At 43.0% G+C, this 17,566-nt stretch overlaps 1 pseudogene; it reads left to right on the top strand.

Moving 5' to 3' along the window:
- LOC147095598 (scavenger receptor cysteine-rich domain-containing protein DMBT1-like) overlaps positions 1 to 17,566 on the top strand; it is a 1,107,260-nt pseudogene that overhangs the window by 428,773 nt on the left and 660,921 nt on the right.

The raw sequence follows: 17,566 nt of genomic DNA, 5'->3' as shown, positions 1-17,566 counted from the left end.
GATTGGTCAGTTTGTCATCATTGGTCAGTGTGTGAGTGGTTGGCCAGTTTGGGGTTGATTGGTCAGTTTATTTTAATTGGTCAGTTTTGGGGTGATTGATGAGTTTGTGTTGATGGGTCAGTTTTTGGTGATTCTTCAGTTTGTTGCTGATTGGTTAGTTTGGAGAGATGGGTCAGTTTGCAGTGATTGGTCAGTTTGGTGTTGATTGGTCAGTTTGCATTGATGGGTCAGTTTTGGTGATTGTTTTGTTTGGGATAATTGGTCAATTTGTCATCATTGGTCAGTTTATGGGTGATTGGCCAGTTTGGGGGTGATTGGTCAGTTTGTTTTGATTGGTCAGTTTGGGGTGATTGGTGAGTTTGTGTTTATGAGTCAGTTTGGGGTGATTGATCAGTTTGCGGGTGATTGTACAATTTGTATTGATTGATCAGTGTGGGGTGATTGGTCAGACTATTTAGATGGATCAGTTTGTGTTGATTGGTCAGTTTGGGGATGATTGGTCAGATTGGGAGATTGTTCCGTTTCTTTGTTGGGGAAGTTTGCAGTGATTGGTTAGTTAATTGCTGATTGGTTAGTTTGGAGTGATGGTTCTGGTTGCAGTGATTGCTCAGTTTGTGGGTGAATGGTCAGTTTGTGTTGATGGGACAATTTGTGTAGATGGGTCAGTTTGGTGTGATTGCTAATTTTTGGTGCTTGCTCAGTTTGGAGCTATTACTTAATTTGGGGGTGATTGGTCAGTTTGTGTTGATGGTTCAGATTGGGGTGATTGGTCATTTTTTGGGGATTGGTCAGTTTGGAGTGATGGGTCAGTTTGGCGACGATTGGTCAGTTTGGGCTGGTGGTTCAGTTTGGGAGTGATTGGTCGGTTTGTGTTGATGGGTCAGTTGGTATTTCTGGGTCAGTTTGGGATGATTGTTCAGTTTGGGATAGTGGATCAGGTAAGGGGTGATTGGTCAGTTTGTGTCGATGGCTCAGTTTGGGGTGATTGGTAAGTTTGTGCTGATGGGTCAGTTTCGGCCTGATAAGTCAGTGTGTGTTGATTGTTCAGTTTGGGATGCTTTTTCATTTTCGGTTGATTGGTCAGTTTGGGGTGATTGTACCGTTTGGGGGTGATTAGTGATTTTGTGTTGATTGGTCAGTTTAGAGCTGATTGGTCAGTTTGGGGTGAGTGGTCAGTTTGTGTCAGTGGGTCAGATTGGGGTGATGGCTCAGTTTGTTTTGATTCGTCAATTTGAGGATGTTTGGTCAATTTTGGCTGGTGGGTCAGTTTGGGGTGATTGCTAAGTTTGTGTTGATGGGACAGTTTCTGTTCATGTGTCAGTTAGGGGATGATTGGTCAGGTTGGGCTGGTGGTTCAATATGGTGGTGATTGGTCAGTTGGTGTTGATGGTTCCGCTCGAGTTGATTGATCAGTTTGTGCTGATGGGTCAGTTTGCGCCTGATTGGTCAGTTTGTGTTGATCGGTCTGTTTTGCATGATAGGTCAGTTTGATTTGATTGATCAGTTTGGGGTGATTGGTCAGTTTCATGTGATTGGTCAGTTTAGGGGTGATGGGTCAGTTTGGGGTGATTGGTCAATTTGTGTTGATGGGTCAGATTGTGGGTCATTGGTCACTTTGTGCCTATGGGTCAGTTTCAGCTAATGGGTCAGTTTGGGGATGAATTATCAGTTTGCCATCACTGGTCAGTTTTTGGGTGATTGACCAGTTTGGGGGTGATTGATCAGTTTGTTTTGATTGGTCAGTTTGGGGTGATTGGTGTGTTTGTGTTTATGAGTCAGTTTGGGGTGATTGATCAGTTTGGGGGTGATTGTTCAATTTGTGTTGATTGGTCAGTTTGGGGTGATTGGTCAATTTGTTCAGATGGGTCAATATGTGTTGATTGGTCAGTTTGGGGATGATTGGTCAGTTTGGGTAGTTTGTTCAGTTTATTTGATGGGGCAATTTGCAGTGATTGGTCAGTTAAGTGCTCTTTGTTCAGTTTGGAGTGATGGTTCTGTTTGTGGTGATTGGTCAGTTTGAGGGTGATTGTTCAGTTTTTGTTGATGGGACAGATTGGGGCGATTGGTCAGTTTGTGTTGATGGGTCTGTATGTGTAGTGGGTCAGTTTGGGGTGATTAGTAATTTTTTGGTGATTGCTCACTTTGGAGCGATGGCTCAATTTGGGGGTGATTGGTCAGTTTGTGTTGATGGTTCAGATTTGGGTGGTTGGTCATTTTTTGGTGATTGGTCAGTTTGGAGTGATGGGTCAGTTTGGGGACGATTGGTCAGTTTGGGATGGTGGTTCAGTTTGGGGTGATTGCTCGGTTTGTGTTGATGAGTCAGTTTGTATTTATGGGTCAGTATGGGAATGATTGTTCATTTTGGGCTACTGGTCAGTGAGGAGGTGATTGGTCAGTTTGGGGTGATTTGTCAATTTGTGTTGATGAGTCAGTTTGTGTTGATTGGCCATTTTGGGATGATTGGTCAGTTTGTGTTGAGGTGTCATTTGGGAAATTTGGTCAGTTTCAGTTGTTGGTTCAGATTGGGCTGATCGGTCATTTATTGGTGATTGGTCAGTTTGGGGTGTTTGGTTGATTTGGGGGAGAGTGGTCAGTGTGGGTGATTGAACATTTTGTGGTCATTGTTCAGTTTGTTTTGCTGGGTAAGTTGGTGGTGATTGGTCAGTTTGGAGTGATGGGTCAGTTTGCTGTGATTGGTCAGTTTTGGGGTTGTTGATCAGTTTGTGTTGATGGGGCAGTTTTGTTAATGGGTCAGTTTAGGTTAATTGGTAATTTGTTGCTGATTGGTCAGTTTTGGGTGATGTGTCAGTTTGGGGTGATTTGTCAGTTTGTGTTGATGATTCAGTTTGGGGTAATGGGTCAGTTTGTGCTGATGGGTCAATTTGTGGTGATGTGTCAATTTGGGGTGATTTGTCAGTTTGTGTTAATGGGTCAGTTTAGGGTGATGGGTCAGTTTGGGGGTGATTGGTCAGTTTTTTTGAAGGGTCAGTTTGGGGAGATTGGTCAGTTTGTGTTGCTGGGTCAGTTTGGGGATTTGTCAGTTTGGGTGATTTGTTAGTTTGGTGGTGATTGATCAGTTTGGTGTGATTGGTCAATTTGTGGGTGATTGTTCAGTTGGGTGGTGATTGGTCAATTTGTGGGTGATTGTTCAGTTTGCAGTGATTGGTCAGTTACGTGCTCATTGTTCAGTTTGGAGTGATGGTTCTGTTTGTGGTGATTCGTTCGTTTGTGGCTGATTGTTCTGTTTTTGTTGATGGGACAGATTGGTTGCGAATGGTCAGTTTAAGTTGATGGGCCTGTTTGTGTAGATGGGTCAGTTTGGTTGATCGTTAATTTTTTGGTGATTGCTCAGTTTAGAGCGATGGCTCAATTTGGGAGTGATTGGTCAGTTTGTGTTGATGGTTCAGGTTGGGTTGATTGGTCATTTTTTGGTGAATGGTCATTTTGGAGTGATGGTTCATTTTGGGCAGGATTGGACAGTTTGCGCTCGTGGTTCAGTTTGTGGGTGATTGCTCGGTTTGTTTTAATGGGTCAGTTTGTGTTTATGGGTCAGTTTGGGAATGATTGTTCAGTTTGGGCTACTGGTCACTTAGGGGGTGATTGGTCAGTTTGGGGTGATTTGTCAATTTGTGTTGATGGATCAGTTTGAATTTATGGGTCAGTTTGGGGAAGATTGTTCAGTTTGGGCTAGTGGGTCAGTTAGGGGGTGATTGGTCAGTTTGTGTCGATGGCTCAATTTGGGGTGATTGGTAAGTTTGTTCTGATGGGTCAGTTTCGGCCTGATAAGTCAGTGTGTGTTGATTGTTCAGTTTGGGATGCTTTTTCATTTTCGGGTGATTGGTCAGTTTGGGGTGATTGTACAGTTTGGGGGTGATTAGTGATTTTGTGTTGATTGGTCAGTTTAGGGCTGATTGGTCAGTTTGGGGTGAGTGGTCATTTTGTGTCAGTGGGTCAGATTGGGGGTGATTGGTCAGTTTGGGTTGATGGGTCATTTTGGGCTGATGGCTCAGTTTGTTTTGATTCGTCAATTTGGTGATGTTTGGTCAGTTTTGGTTGGTGGGTCAGTTTGGGGGTGATTTCTAAGTTTGTGTTGATGGGACTGTTTCTGTTGATGTGTCAGTTTGGGGTTGATTGGTCAGGTTGGGCTGATGGGACAATATGGTGGTGATTGGTCAGTTTGTGTTGATGGGTCAGCTCGAGTTGATTGGTCAGTTTGTGCTGATGGGTCAGTTTGCGCCTGATTGGTCAGTTTGTGTAGATTGGTCTGTTTTGCGTGATAGGTCAGTTTGATTTGATTGATCAATTTGTGGTGATTGGACAGTTTCTTGTGATTGGTCAGTTTAGGGGTGATGGGTCAGTTTGGGGTGATTGGTCAGTTTGTGTTGATGGGTCAGATTGGTGGCGATTGGTCAGTTTGAGTTGATGGGTCTGTTTGTGTAGATGGGTCAGTTTGGGGTGATCGTTAATTTTTTGGTGATTGCTCAGTTTAGAGCGATGGCCCAATTTGGGGGTGATTGGTCAGTTTGTGTTGATGGTTCAGATTGGGGTGATTGGTCATTTTTTGGTGATTGGTCAGTTTGGAGTGATAGGTCAGTTTGGGGAAGATTGGGCAGTTTGCGCTCGTGGTTCAGTTTGGGGGTGATTGCTCGGTTTGTTTTAATGGGTCAGTATGTGTTTATGGGTCAGTTTGGGAATGATTGTTCAGTTTGGGCTACTGGTCAGTTAGGGGGTGATTGGTCAGTTTGGGGTGATGTGTCAATTTGTGTTGCTGGGTCAGTTTGTATTTAAGGGTCAGTTTGGGGATGATTGTTCAGTTTGGGTTACTGGGTCAGTTAGGGGGTGATTGGTCAGTTTGTGTCGATGGCTTAATTTGGGGTGATTGGTAAGTTTGTGCTGATGGGTCAGTTTCGGCCTGATAAGTCAGTGTGTGTTGATTGTTCAGTTTGGGATGCTTTTTCATTTTTGGGTGATTGGTCAGTTTGTGGTGATTGTACAGTTTGGGGGTGCTTAGTTATTTTGTGTTGAATGGTCAGTTTAGGGCTGATTGGTCAGTTTGGGGTGAGTGGTCATTTTGTGTCAGTGGGTCAGATTGGGGGTGATTGGTCAATTTGTGTTGATGGGTCATTTTGGGCTGATGGCTCAGTTTGTTTTGATTCGTCAATTTGGTGATGTTTGGTCAGTTTTGGCTGGTGGGTCAGTTTGAGGGTGATTGCTAAGTTTGTGTTGATGGGACAGTTTCTGTTGATGTGTCAGTTTGGGGATAATTGGTCAAGTTGGGCTGGTGGGTCAATATGGTGGTGATTGGTCAGTTTGTGTTGATGGGTCAGCTCGAATTGATTGGTTTGTTTGTGATGATGTGTCAGTTTGCGCCTGATTGGTCAGTTTGTGTTGATTGGTCTGTTTTGCGTGATAGGTCAGTTTGATTTGATTGATCTGTTTGGGGTGATTGGACAGTTTCTTGTGATTGGTCAGTTTAGGGATGATGGGTCAGTTTGGGGTGATTGGTCAGTTTGTGTTGATGGGTCAGATTGTGGGTCTTTGGTCAGTTTGTGTCGATGGGTCAGTTCTCAGCTGATGGGTCAGTTTGTGGATGAATTGTCAGTTTGGCATCACTGGTCAGTTTTTGGGTGATTGGCTAGTTTGGGGGTGATTGATCAGTTTGTTTTGATTGGTCAATTTGGGGTGATTGGTGTGTTTGTGTTTATGAGTCAGTTTGGGGTGACTGATCAGTTTGGGGTGATTGTTCAATTTGTGTTGATTGGTCAGTTTGTGGTGATTGGTCAGTTTGGGTAGTTTGTTCAGTTACAGATTGGGTGCGATTGGTCAGTTTGTGTTGATGGGTCTGTTTGTGTAGATGGGTCAGTTTGGGGTGAATGGTAATTTTTTGGTGATTGCTCAGTTTGGACCGATGGCTCAATTTGGGGGTGATTGGTCAGTTTGTGTTGATGGTTCAGATTTGGGTGATTGGTCATTTTTTGGTGATTGGTCAGTTTGGAGTGATGGGTCATTTTGGGGACGATTGGTCAGTTTGAGATGGTGGTTCAGTTTGGGGTGATTGCTCGGTTTGTGTTGATGGGTCAGTTTGTGTTTATGGGTCAGTTTGGGAATGATTTTTCAGTTTGAGGCAGTGGTCAGTTAGAAGGTGATTGGTCAATTTGGGGTGATTTGTCAATTTGTGTTGATGAGTCAGTTTGTGTTGATTGGTCAGTTTGGGATGATTGGTCAGTTTGTGTTGATGTGTCATTTGGGAAAATTGGTCAGTTTCATTTGATGGTTCAGATTGGGCTGATCGGTCATTTATTGGTGATTGGTCAGTTTGGGGTGTTTGCTTGATTTGGGGGTGAGTGGTCAGTGTGGGTGATTGAACATTTTGTGGTCATTGTTCAGTTTGTTTTGCTGGGTAAGTTGGTGATTGATCAGTTTGGAGTGATGGGTCAGTTTGCTGTGATTGGTCAGTTTAGGGGTTGTTGATCAGTTTGTGTTGATGGGGGAGTTTTGTTAATGGGTCAGTTTGGGGTGATTGTTAATTTGTTGCCGATTGGTCAGTTTTGGGTGATGGGTCAGTTTGGGGTGATCTGTCAGTTTGTGGTGATTTGTCAGTTTGTGTTGATGGGTCAATTTGTGGTGATGTGTCAGTTTGGGGTGATTTGTCAGTTTGTGTTGATGGTTCAGTTTGGGGTGATGGGTCAGTTTGTGGGTGATTCGTCAGTTTTTGTTGATGATTCAGTTTGGGGTGTTTGGTCAGTTTGTGTTGATGGGTCAATTTGTGGTGATTTGTCAGTTTGTGTTAATGGGTCAGTTTGGGGTGATGGGTCAGTTTGGGGGTGATTGGTCAGTTTTTGTTGATGGTCAGTTTGGGGTGATTGGTCAGTTTGTGTTGATGTGTCAGTTTGGATGATTTGTCAGTTTGCGTGATTGGTTAGTTTGGCGGTGATTGATCAGTTTGGTGTGATTGGTCAATTTGTGGGTGATTGTTCAGTTTGGTGGTGATTGGTTAATTTGTGGGTGATTGGTCAGTTTGCAGTGATTGGTCAGTTAAGTGCTCATTGCTCAGTTTGGAGTGATGGTTCTGTTTGTGGTGATTCGTCAGTTTGTGGCTGATTGTTCTGTTTTTGTTGATGGGACAGATTGGGGGCGATTGGCCAGTTTGTGTTGATGGGTCTGTTTGTGTAGATGGGTCAGTTTGGGGTGATCGGTAATTTTTTGGTGATTCCTCAGTTTAGAGCGATGGCTCAATTTGGGGGTGGTTGGTCAGTTTGTGTTGATGTTTCAGATTGGGGTGTTTGGTCATTTTTTGATAATTGGTCAGTTTGGAATAATGGGTCAGTTTGGGAACGATTGGACAGTTTGCGCTCGTGGTTCAGTGTGGGGGTGATTGCTCGGTTTGTGTTGATGTGTCAGTTTGTGTTTATGGGTCAGTTTGGGAATGATTGTTCAGTTTGGGCTACTGGTCAGATAGGGGGTGATTGTTCAGTTTGGGGTGATTTGTCAATTTGTGTTGATGAGTCAATTTGTGTTGATTGGTCAGTTTGGGATGATTGGTCAACTTGTGTTGAAGTGTCATTTGGGAAAATTGGTCAGTTTAAGTTGATGGTTGAGATTGGGCAGATCGGTCATTTATTGGTGACTGGTCAGTTTGGGGTGTTTGGTTGATTTGGGTGAGAGTGGTCAGTGTGGGTGATTGAACATTTTGGTGTCATTAATCAGTTTGTTTTGCTGGGTCAGTTGGTGGTGATTGGTCAGTTTGGAGTGATGGGTCAGTTTGCGGTGATTGGTCAGGTTAGGGGTTGTTGAGCTATTTGTGTTGATGGGGCAGTTTGTGCTCATGGGTCAGTTTGGGGTGATTGGTAATTTGTTGCTAATTGGTCAGATTTGGGTGATGGGTCAGTCTGGGATGATGAGTCAGTTTGGGGTGATTTGTCAGTTTGTGTTGATGGGTCAATTTGTGGTGATGTGTCAGTTTGGGTTGATTTGTCAGTTTGTGTTGATAGGTCAGTTTGGGGTGATGGGTCAGCTTGGGGTGTTTGGTCAGTTTTTGTTGATGGGTCAGTTTGGGCTGATTGGTCAGTTTGTGTTAATGGGTCGGTTTGGGTGATTTGTCAGTTTGGGTGATTGGTTAGTTTGGCGGTGATTGTTCAGTTTGGTGTGATTGGTCAATTTGTGGGTGATTGTTCAGTTGGGTGGTGATTGGTCAATTTGTGGGTGATTGTTCAGTTTGCAGTGATTGGTCAGTTACGTGCTCATTGTTCAGTTTGGAGTGATGGTTCTGTTTGTGGTGATTCGTCTGTTTGTGGCTGATTGTTCTGTTTTTGTTGATGGGACAGATTGGTTGCGAATGGTCAGTTTAAGTTGATGGGCCTGTTTGTGTAGATGGGTCAGTTTGGGGTGATCGTTAATTTTTTGGTGATTGCTCAGTTTAGAGCGATGGCTCAATTTGGGGGTGATTGGTCAGTTTGTGTTGATGGTTCAGGTTGGGTTGATTGGTCATTTTTTGGTGAATGGTCATTTTGGAGTGATGGATCAGTTTGGGGAGGATTGGACAGTTTGCGCTTGTGGTTCAGTTTGGGGGTGATTGCTCGGTTTGTTTTAATGGGTCAGCTTGTGTTTATGGGTCAGTTTGGAATGATTGTTCAGTTTGGGCTACTGGTCAGTTAGGGGGTGATTGGTCAGTTTGGGGTGATTTGTCAATTTGTGTTAATGGATCAGTTTGTATTTATGGGTCAGTTTGGGGAAGATTGTTCAGTTTGGGCTAGTGGGTCAGTTAGGGGGTGATTGGTCAGTTTGTGTCGATGGCTCAATTTGGGGTGATTGGTAAGTTTGTTCTGATGGGTCAGTTTCGGCCTGATAAGTCATTGTGTGTTGATTGTTCAGTTTGGGATGCTTTTTCATTTTCGGGTGATTGGTCAGTTTGGGGTGATTGTACAGTTTGGGGGTGATTAGTGATTTTGTGTTGATTGGTCAGTTTAGGGCTGATTGTTCAGTTTGGGGTGAGTGGTCATTTTGTGTCAGTGGGTCAGATTGGGGGTGATTGGTCAGTTTGTGTTGATGGGTCATTTTTGGCTGATGGCTCAGTTTGTTTTGATTCGTCATTTTGTGGATGTTTGGTCAGTTTTGGTTGGTGGGTCAGTTTGGGGGTGATTTCTAAGTTTGTGTTGATGGGACTGTTTCTGTTGATGTGTCAGTTTGGGGATAATTGGTCAGGTTGGGCTGATGGGTCAATATGGTGGTGATTGGTCAGTTTGTGTTGATGGGTCAGCTCGAGTTGATTGGTCAGTTTGTGCTGATGGGTCAGTTTGCGCCTGATTGGTCAGTTTGTGTAGATTGGTCTGTTTTGCGTGATAGGCCAGTTTGATTTGATTGATCAATTTGGGGTGATTGGACAGTTTCTTGTGATTGGTCAGTTTAGGGGTGATGGGTCAGTTTGGGGTGATTGGTCAGTTTGTGTTGATGGGTCAGATTGGTGGCGATTGGTCAGTTTGAGTTGATGGGTCTGTTTGTGTAGATGGGTCAGTTTAGGGTGATCGTTAATTTTTTGGTGATTGCTCAGTTTAGAGCGATGGCCCAATTTGGGGGTGATTGGTCAGTTTGTGTTGATGGTTCAGATTGGGGTGATTGGTCATTTTTTGGTGATTGGTCAGTTTGGAGTGATGGGTCAGTTTGGGGAAGATTGGGCAGTTTGCGCTCGTGGTTCAGTTTGGGGGTGATTGCTCGGTTTGTTTTAATGGGTCAGTATGTGTTTATGGGTCAGTTTGGGAATGATTGTTCAGTTTGGGCTACTGGTCAGTTAGGAGGTGATTGGTCAGTTTGGGGTGATGTGTCAATTTGTGTTGATGGGTCAGTTTGTATTTAAGGGTCAGTTTGGGGATGATTGTTCAGTTTGGGCTAGTGGGTCAGTTAGGGGGTGATTGGTCAGTTTGTGTCAATGGCTCAATTTGGGGTGATTGGTAAGTTTGTGCTGATGGGTCAGTTTCGGCCTGATAAGTCAGTGTGTGTTGATTGTTCAGTTTGGGATGCTTTTTCATTTTCGGGTGATTGGTCAGTTTGTGATGATTGTACAGTTTGGGGGTGCTTAGTTATTTTGTGTTGAATGGTCAGTTTAGGGCTGATTGGTCAGTTTGGGGTGAGTGGTCATTTTGTGTCAGTGGGTCAGATTGGGGGTGATTGGTCAATTTGTGTTGATGGGTCATTTTGGGCTGATGGCTCAGTTTGTTTTGATTCGTCAATTTGGGGATGTTTGGTCAGTTTTGGCTGGTGGGTCAGTTTGAGGGTGATTGTTCAGTTTGGGATGGTGGTTCAGTTTGGGGTGATTGCTCGGTTTGTGTTGATGGGTCAGTATTTGTTTATGGGTCAGTTTGGGAATGATTGTTCAGTTTGGGCTACTGGTCAGTTAGGAGGTGATTGGTCAGTTTGGGGTGATTTGTCAATTTGTGTTGCTGAGTAAGTGTGTGTTGATTGGTCAGTTTGGGATGATTGGTCAGTTTGTGTTGATGTGTCATTTGGGAAAATTGGTCAGTTTCAGTTGATGGTTCAGATTGGGCTGATCGGTCATTTATTGGTGATTGGTCAGTTTGGGGTGTTTGGTTGATTTGGGGGTGAGTGGTCAGTGTGGGTGATTGAACATTTTGTGGTCATTGTTCAGTTTGCTTTGCTGGGTAAGTTGGTGGTGATTGGTCAGTTTGGAGTGATGGGTTAGTTTGTTGTGATTTGTCAGTTTAGGGGATGTTCATCAGTTTGTGTTGATGGGGCAGTTTGTGTTAATGGGTCAGTTTGCGGTGATTGGTATTTTGTTGCTTATTGGTCAGTTTTGGGTGATGGGTGAGTTTGGGGTGATGAGTCAGTTTGTGGTGATTTGTCAGTTTGTGTTGATGGGTCAATTTGTGGTGATGTGTCAGTTTGGGGTGATTTGTCAGTTTGTGTTGAAGGTTCAGTTTGGGGTGATGGCTCAGTTTGGGGTGTTTGGTCAGTTTTTGTTGATGTGTCAATTTGGGGTGATGTGTCAGTATGGGGTGATTTGTCAGTTTGTGTTAATGGGTCATTTTGGGGTGATGTGTTAGTTTGGGGTGATTGGTCAGTTTTTGTTGATGGGTCAGTTTGGGGTGATTGGTCAGTTTGTGTTGCTGGATCAGTTTGGGTGATTTGTCAGTTTGGGTGATTGGTTAGTATGGCGGTGATTGATTATTTTGGTGTGATTGGTCAATTTGTGGGTGATTGTTCAGTTTGCTGGTGATTGGTCAATTTGTGGGTGATTGGGCAGTTTGCAGTCATTGGTCAGTTAAGTGCTCATTGTTCAGTTTGGAGTGATGGTTCTGTTTGAGGTGATTGGTCACTTTGTGGATGATTGTTCAGTTATTGTTGATGGGACAGATTGGGGGCGATTGGTCAGTTTGTATTGATGGGTCAGTTTGTGTAGATGGGTCAGATTGGGGTGATTGGTAATTTTTTGGTGATTGCTCAGTTTAGAGCGATGGCTCAATTTGGGGGTGATTGGTCAGTTTGTGTTGATGGTTCAGATTGGGGTGATTGATCATTTTTTGGTGATTGGTCAGTTTGGAGTAATGGGTCAGTTTGGGGACGATTGGTCAGTTTGCGCTGGTGGTTCAGTTTGGGGGTGATTGCTCGGTTTGTGTTGATGGGTCAGTTTGTGTTTATGGGTCAGTTTGGGAATGATTGTTCAGTTTGGGCTACTGGTCAGTTAAGGGGTGATTGGTCAGTTTGGGGTGATTTGTCAATTTCTGTTGATGAGTCAGTTTGTGTTGATTAGTCTGTTTGGGATGATTGGTCAGTTTGTGTTGATGTGTCATTTGGGAAAATTGGTCAGTTTCAGTTGATGGTTTAGATTGGGCTGATCGGTCATTTATTGGTGATTGGTCAGTTTGGGGTGTTTGGTTGATTTGGGGTTGCGTGGTCAGTGTGGGTGATTGAACATTTTGGGGTCATTGGTCAGTTTGTTTTGCTGGGTCAGTTGGTGGTGATTGGTCAGTTTGGAGTGATTGGTCAGTTTGCGGTGATTGTGGGCGGTGCTGCCTTCGGGAAAATGACTTTGTAAACAGCATTAAAGTTCGCTGAAATTTGGTTTATGCTTGACGTAACTCACGTTTGAATTTCCACGAGCTTTTGCACAGGTTCAGCTAATATCACCCGGATTTCACTGATATAACAAGCAGAAACTCTACTCCTTTAAATTTAACTTAGTGGTTCTTTTAACTAATAAGAAACGTCAGACATAACCCTTGGTTTTATATGCCAAATAATGATTTATTAAATGGCAGAAAATTATTGCATGAGTATTAATCAATATCTATAAATGAAGCAGGATTTAAATTATATTAACTACAATAAGAATTCAAAGGCCTGTCCCAGAATAACATCTTAATGAAAGTTTTACATCTACCCATGGTTGGCTCAGACATGCCGAGGCCCTGAAGATATCTTAGTGCCCCCGGGTTGTAGTGTAGCACATGGTCTGTGGCCAGGTGATGTAGAACTTCAGCTGGTCTGGTGCCCGGTTATGCAACTTCCTATGATGAGCTTTTCTTCTCATATTACAACCATTAGGCGTAACTCAGTGGCCCCTTGTTGCTTCAGCCCGTCTGGAAATGTTTTTACCCATTTATATAAAACTGTTGCATATGTTACGTATTTTTTACTACTGCTAGTCCTTGCATGAGTGTGAACAGTGCAGTGCAACTCCGGGATCCTGTTACTTCAGTTTCTTGACACTGAACGGTTCTGCTGGAATTTGTAACACAGACCCAGGATTCACAAAGAACAGCAGGGCCTCTCATGGTGGAATGACCAGGAGTGAATAGTTCCAGATTGGACAGCTGATGCGAGCAGCCAGGAGATTACGTTGGAACCTCTTCACCCTGCAGAGTAACACACATCCCAGTCCGTGATCACAGCCCAAGAGCTCAGTGCAAGGATCATTTACAATTCACCAGCCCAACACTCTGGAACCCACTATTAATTGTGAAGTCCCTTTCCCGGTGTTGCTTCCTGCTGTGCCTCGAAGTTCATTTGTGAGATGTGAAATATTCGCCCAGCAGTGGACACATTCTCTTCCTACTCTGAAACATCAGTTTAGGAAACCACGTTTCGAAATGACGCACCTTAACAGGAGCAGAAATTTTAGCCTTCATCGCACAATCCAGGATTGACATAAGGAATGAGTTTCTCAGTGAATGTGTCAGTGAAAGTGTAGAGAGTGGACATATCATAAGCATTGTAAAAGTTCACCTGTCCTCACTCATAATCCAGCTAATCTCCAATGGTCCTGGGGTTAACATCGGGGGCAGTTGGACAAATCGGCGATCACCAGCTCTATTTTTATTCCAATTTCTCAGACACATAGCCCAGTGTCCAATTTCAGGTGCCAGTGTTATCTGTCCCTTCCGATTAACGGACTCTCTGACAACACCCAAACTCCGCTGAGTTTGCCCCGACCTGCACCTTCCAGTAGAGTTTCACTGATGTGAATCCCTGTGAAACCAGAACTCAGGCAGTAGAATCGAATCATTGCAGGTTATCAGGAAGTACTAATCCTCTCTCACCGAGTCTCACACTGGTCCGGTAGTCACACAGGAGGAGTCCACGGTGCACTGTGTTTGGGTCCAGGGTCAGTGAGGCTGGGACTGGGGGAATACAAATTACATCATGTCAAATATTTTGGACAGAGAATGCTGGAAGGACACAGGTTAACAGCAGATGTATGTATAACAGGATTCAGCACTCAGTCCATAATTACTTTAGCCGTAAAAAGTAAAGACTGGGTACAGTGTACAGTTAGATATTTTCCCAGACTCCAGTATATAGTAAGAAGATATTACAGTTTCCCAGTCTGACCACTGTCCAGTGAGCCCTACTGGCAAGTGAAAGTGTCCGGATGTTAAATAAGAAGATGTTTTGATGCCCTCATGTTTGTATCGCTCAATCTAAGGTACCAGGCATCAATATAGTGAACCTTCGTTGCACTCAAGGAATGGCTCCTTGAGTGAGCCCCAGAGCTGCTGCCCCAGTGCTCGGTACCAGCAGCAGGCAGCAACTTCAGGAGAGGGGGATGAGAGCAGGACACTACAGAAAGTGGACACGAAGCAGTGGAGTTTCTTACCTGGAGAGATGATTTGTTTCACTTCCTTCCACACTGCACAGAGTAACGGACCTCGAAACACTGTGTATTTCAGCCTTGCAGACACCAGGATCTCTTCATCTTCACCTCGCTTTTCACCTTGTAAAATTTAGGATCACAGGCTCACACAGATTACCCAACAGGGTTTTAGAAGTTGCAAGGCTTTTATTAAAGAGCTACAGTTTTAAAGCATAATCAGATATTACATATGGTTTAAGCCGAGTATAATAGACATACAACCCGTGACAGTAGGAGTGATCTATGACTCCCGAATCGGAATGCCACGACCAGATGGATGGGGAGGCAGTACAGTGGTCTCGGATTTGGTGGATCCCTGCAGTCTGCTGCAGCGGTCACTTCCGTTGGGTCATCTCTCAAGCTGCTGGAGGTTTTAGGCCATCAGCCACCTCAGAGGCTAAACTTGACCAAGGTGTTAGGCCGTAGCCACCTTGGGGGAGCCTTCGGCCCTGACTGCCTGATTTCCTCTCTCGGTAGCCTATATTTATAGTTATTTCGGTGGGCTGGTAATCACCTGGTGTCAATCATTTGATCCCCATCCTATTGTCCAATTGTGAAGTGGGAAGGCATCCCTTGCTGTCCCTTTCTGCATGGCTGACAAGGCCTCCCTCTTATCTTTCTGAGGAATGTTTTGTCAAGTTTCTTCAAGGGCATTTTATGGCTTCGTGGCTCCATGTTATCTAGCAGGGGCTATCCTCCCTGTTTCCTTGCATTTTACCATTCCCTTATCATTTCTATTTTTCTTTTGATGCTTGATATTCGACCTTGCTGGCATTTATGCTATCTTTTTCCGCTTGCCTGTTGTCAGTCTCTGTTCTAAGAACTAAAACCGACCTTTGAATCTAACAGCTATTTCTTACAATTCCCTTCTTTGAGAAGGAAATATCATTATTGACTTCTCACAATCGGCTATTGACTAATCTAGCTAGCTCTTGTTGCTCTCTCAACTTGGGCGTTAGTTAGTAGGGCGTCTTGAAAGTGAAGATTACCGCCATCCTTACAGTCCATTCCTTTGAGGAGAAGGAGCAACCTCTGACCCCTTACTCAAATTCAATTCACTGTTCCGGTGTTCCAATTCTGCCCCGCCTGGCATATCCTCTCTTTCTTCTATCTTTCCTGATGTTACCCCGACTGGGGTCTCCTCTACATTGCTTCGGATCTTCTCTTTTGGTGTGCTCAATTAATTTGTTAGTGCTGGTTAGTCATGGGCATGAGTACCCAATTGGCTTATGTATCAAAGTCTTACTACACACGTTACATATATCAAATTAACTATCATTGCAAGTTGGATAACTACCAGAGCATGTGAAATAATACGAACCTAAGGGTGTGCTGATGTATTAAGCCCAATATCCCACCAGTGTGAGTTGTCCCCTATGCTGTCAATTTCAATATCTATTCTCGAGTTGTCTTGCTCCAAAACATAAAGATGCTTTAGGGAGGAGTTCAGTCACATCATGAGCTCACTGAAACCCACAAACAACAGGGGAATGTCGTATCCGAGTATACGAGTTGTGCCACATAATTGTGTAGCTCATACTTAAAAACGTGTTGGTTGATGGGACAGGTCCTGTTAGACCTGTAAAGCATGCTAATTGCAGTAGTTGTGACACAGGATGCAACACCAAAAACACCTCATACCGGATTCGTACTGGTTTTTCCCACGCTCTGTTACCTACAAAACACAATTATTACAGTCAGAGTTAAATTCAGTCTTACAATCATTTCAAGCGACTTTACAGTTTCACATCTAATCAACAAATCATGGACTTAAAAGATTCTCCAGATCTCTCTTTTACTCTTATCCATCTTGTGGATAATTCTTACTAATCATGATTTCTCCTTAGCCCTCGATTGTACCAATCCAGATTCCATGTAACTCTCCACTTCAACTTCAATCCCTCTAACAGGCACCAGTGTGTTTAGCTCTATTCTGATTGTTTCATTAATTAGATAGTTTCTCGAGGGAGTATGTGTCAATGCTTTAAAAGTTGTCTCGCTCTCCTGAGCCACGTTAAGCATTTCATGTCTTGCTGTTTTCAAGTAACTGAGCATGTTTGAGACCCGTTCTTCTGTGCAAACTCAACATATATTCCTGGATGGTAATTGCTTCATACGTAATGAATCACATTTGCACACTCATATCAATATCTCAATATCGTGCCACACATGCTGTCCGATACAAACCTTTCCCAGGCTTTCAAGTATCTTGTCGAAAGTTTGTAGTCATCTGGAGATCTTTGCTTATCTTCCTCTGCATGGTCCCGATGTCTTGGGTAGTGGCCAGACTATCAAATTCAGTTTTCTTAAAAGTTCATTAAAGGTAGTGACACAAATGTCTCCAAGAGAAAGCTATCAATTAACTATTCTAACTACACTTTCCTGACTTTCACTAGGGAATTTTGAAAATTCCCATTCAGTAGTGTAATTCTCCTGTTTCAATCTTACACCCTCAATCACTTTCCTTTAGTTACCATTCATATCTTATTCATGAGTCCTGGAAAAACTTTCCTGTCCAGTACAATATTTAAGATAGAAAACATAGATCAAACGTTCTCACTTGATCCAAGTTATTAACACTTTTTATTTATCATTATTTTAGAGGATCTTTTATTTTCCCAAAAGTAACCAAATATATAGTGCCTGAATATATTTTGTCATTTCAAAATTATCCCAAAATCAAAACTGCAGTATTATTGAACTGACAACGTTCAATTTCATTTCTATCAATTTATCCCCCATTTCCAATTTCAGAAACAATTTATTCTCAGGCTAGGTGGTGTACACAGTGTTTTAACATTAGAGACAGAAGTGCTGCAATTAGTATACAAGGTAGCTTCCATATAACAAAAGAAAGAAGATAATCCATTGTGACTCTGCTTAGAGCCCAAGTGGTTAATTTATCAAATCATAATTTTCCTTCTTTCATTGTGGTGAAATATTAACTTAAAATTAAGAAACTTAAATTTAATAATATCCAATATCTTTAAATTTCACACTAAAGTTGTTGCTTGGTGAACTTAAACAGCTGTCAGTGGGAAGGGTTAGCTCCTTTGCAGGTTTTTAAGAAGGTGGAGCAAAACATTATCAGGCGCACGCAATTACTTTACTTCACGTAAATGTTAAAAAACTTTCCCGAGCGAAAAAGACAGTTGTGTTTTCACACTTTAACTAACCACGAACAGAACAGATAAAACAAAACAAAATAGCACATTCTTGCCGAAAACAGTAAATTATATCATATTTCTTATTGTCCTTTCTTCAGATATCTTTCCAAAATACTGTAAAAACTTTGAATATAACTGGAGAAAATTTTTTTTTCACATTTAAACAAATCATATCAAACTGCTTTAGAAGATTTCACCATAGCAACCGCGACTCCAAGGTTAAATCTTAGACTGAAACTTAATCTTTTGTTAAACA

The sequence above is a fragment of the Somniosus microcephalus genome, unplaced genomic scaffold (genome assembly GCF_052327205.1).
Source record: "Somniosus microcephalus isolate GS21.2 unplaced genomic scaffold, FLI_Smic_1.0 unresolved_chr1, whole genome shotgun sequence".
NCBI classification, from domain to species: domain Eukaryota; kingdom Metazoa; phylum Chordata; class Chondrichthyes; order Squaliformes; family Somniosidae; genus Somniosus; species Somniosus microcephalus.
The sequence above is the reverse complement of the archived record's forward strand: the minus strand, read 5'-3'. Positions and strand labels throughout refer to the sequence as shown.